This window comes from Palaemon carinicauda, chromosome 1 (assembly GCF_036898095.1).
Source record: "Palaemon carinicauda isolate YSFRI2023 chromosome 1, ASM3689809v2, whole genome shotgun sequence".
Classification (NCBI taxonomy): Eukaryota; Metazoa; Arthropoda; class Malacostraca; order Decapoda; family Palaemonidae; genus Palaemon; species Palaemon carinicauda.
The window spans coordinates 193,320,193-193,322,692 of record NC_090725.1 but is presented as its reverse complement, the minus strand read 5'-3'; the positions used below and the strand labels follow the sequence as shown (position 1 = coordinate 193,322,692).

Sequence of the window (2,500 nt, the reverse complement as noted above, 5' to 3'; positions counted from 1 at the left end):
ATGAAGGAATCCGATTGTGTGGTAATGGACAGGTTGTTTTCATATATATACCTGTGGGTATTCTGGTACTGTGGCTGGTCATTTGTATAAATGTTAAATAGCATTGGCACCAGCAATGACCCTTGTGGAAGGATGCGGTTCTGTATCCTCCATCTGCTTCTTCTGCCATATATTTCAACAAAGAATTGCCCATTGGTAAACAATGATTCAATGATGTGGACTATCCTGGTATTTTGTATAGTTTAACAACCTTTAGGAGAGCTGTATGGTTTAGTATGATATGCTGTTGTAAGGTCAACAAATATTGTACCAGTGATTTGCTTCTTTTCAAACCCGTCTTCAATGTATTGGGTCAAGTTCAATACCTGACTGCAGCAGGAACAACCTATCCTAAGCCAGCTTGGTCTGGCGACAGTTGTTTTTCGACAATTGGTTGGATACGGGCTAAGATAATTCGTTCATATAATTTGTAGTACAGGATACACAGAGTAATGATATTGGTCGATAGGTTTTAGCTGATGGATTTTTCCTGGTTCAGCAAGGCCACCACTCTTGCTCTTCTCCAAATCTTTGGGATATAGTAAGTTGTTGCACAGGAATGGAATAGCAATAGGAACCATGAATCTGTTTTGTCTCCAAAATGTAAGGTAACCGTTATTACGGCATCTAGGCCGGCCGCCTTCCTATATCTGAGATGTTTCATGGCAGCATTTAGTTCTTCTAAGGTGAACAGTTGGAAGTTGTTGTCACTGTCTTGCATGATTTGGTCCATGTCCTGTCTCATTTTCTTTAGGCAACTCTGCTCTTTGTTGTGAGGCTTGCAATTCAGAAGCAGTTGGTACACTACCTGTCTGGGGGTTACAGCAGCTAATCTAAGTTGGGGCTTCTTTTCTAAGTTTAGTTTAGCTTTTTTGTGGTTATGAGTCATGTCTATGGAAGTTATGACTTTATGCTAGTGTTCTTTTCTTTCATGACTGATGGAGGCCAAAAGGGCCTTTTCGTGTTCGACAGAACTCCCAGCAAAAGGATCTTCGTTATATGCCTGGGTTTATTTCATGTACTGCTCTTTTGATTGTTCGTCAAGAACTGTGATGCATCTCTTCCTACAGCCTCTAGGGGAGTTGCTTTAAAACTTCCCAAACCAGTGATTGGAAGCCAATGTAATGCTGTGGGACTGGGCTGATACTGGATATCCCAGTTTCCAGGTTTGACTAAAAATTTCCCATTTTGCCTGGGTTTAGATTTAGTTTGTTGGGATGTGATCACAGGATTTATGTCAATTATTAATGGTTGGTGTTGCAAATTTGGTAAAGGGTCAAATACTGATTTTTCATTATAAAAACGTCTTGATTAGGAAAATGCTAAGTCTGGGTTTTATCCTCATCTCCAGCGTGTACTCTGAATGGATGCTTTACCGTTTGCATCACATAGGAGTGTTAGGTCGTGAACTACGGCCCTGTTCTCGGCAGCTTCACCATCACTGTTTGAACGGTTGTAGCCCCAGCTTGTGCTGTGGCTATTAAAGTCACCAATAACAAAATATGCCTTGCTACCTAGTTGGTGAGTGTGTGACCATGTGAAGTTTACTATTAGTTGCGTATACACACTTGTGACGGTAATGTATTGAGTGTCCACCTGGAGGATTTCCAGACCACGAACCGAGCTGTCTTTACTGTTCAGGATGATGGATTTATCCCGGGCAAAGATTGCACTTCCCTGAATTGGATTTGAGTGGGATATTATTAGGTGCATGCCAGGTATTCTTGGGAGAACCAGATCCATATGTGTCTCCTGTATACAGAGTATATAGGCTTTTAAGTTGGCAAGAAGTTCTGATTTGGTTGCAGACATTCCTTCACCATTGAAGCTTGATTCTAAATTTGGTTGTCACCTTGTTCAGGGGTCGAGGGTTTATTTCTATATTACCCCTTTATATATATTCATAATTATATATATATATATATATATATATATATATATATATATATATATATATATATATATATATATATATACATATACATAATTAGTTCCAGAGTGAACTTTTAGGGTTATCTAGTTAAATGAAAGGCCATGTTGTTGATAATTCTGTGGCTTTGAAGGAATAAAGGGAGGAAGAGGTTTAGGAAAAGAAACCAGGGCAGTGAAAGATTTTTATAATTAACAGAAGCTATGAATCTGATAGTCTTGAATAGACTGTTTGAGAAAGGGAGAGCTCACCTCATAACTTATAATAGGGGACAAAGTGAGAAAAAAGACATTGGAGGAAGGCAAGAACATTTTTATGGACTGTAAGGTTTTTCCAAATGGATCTTTTGTACCTCAACATAAACTGGGGGTGGCAAAATTCTACATTGGTAAGAGATAAAGAAAAGAAAAGCCCCCGCCAGGAATAGGATGATCAAAACTTGAAAGCTGAAGGGACAGACGGCAAGTATTGGAAAGCTTTGTCAATTAAAATATAATTTCTGGACCCTTATGTTAGGATACGCTACCCCAC

General features: G+C 39.1%; 1 protein-coding gene across 1 annotated transcript in view; it reads left to right on the top strand.

The window, feature by feature from the left end:
* Positions 1–2,500, top strand: part of LOC137643869 (protein amalgam-like) — a 538,253-nt gene that overhangs the window by 533,809 nt on the left and 1,944 nt on the right. The window lies entirely within an intron of this gene.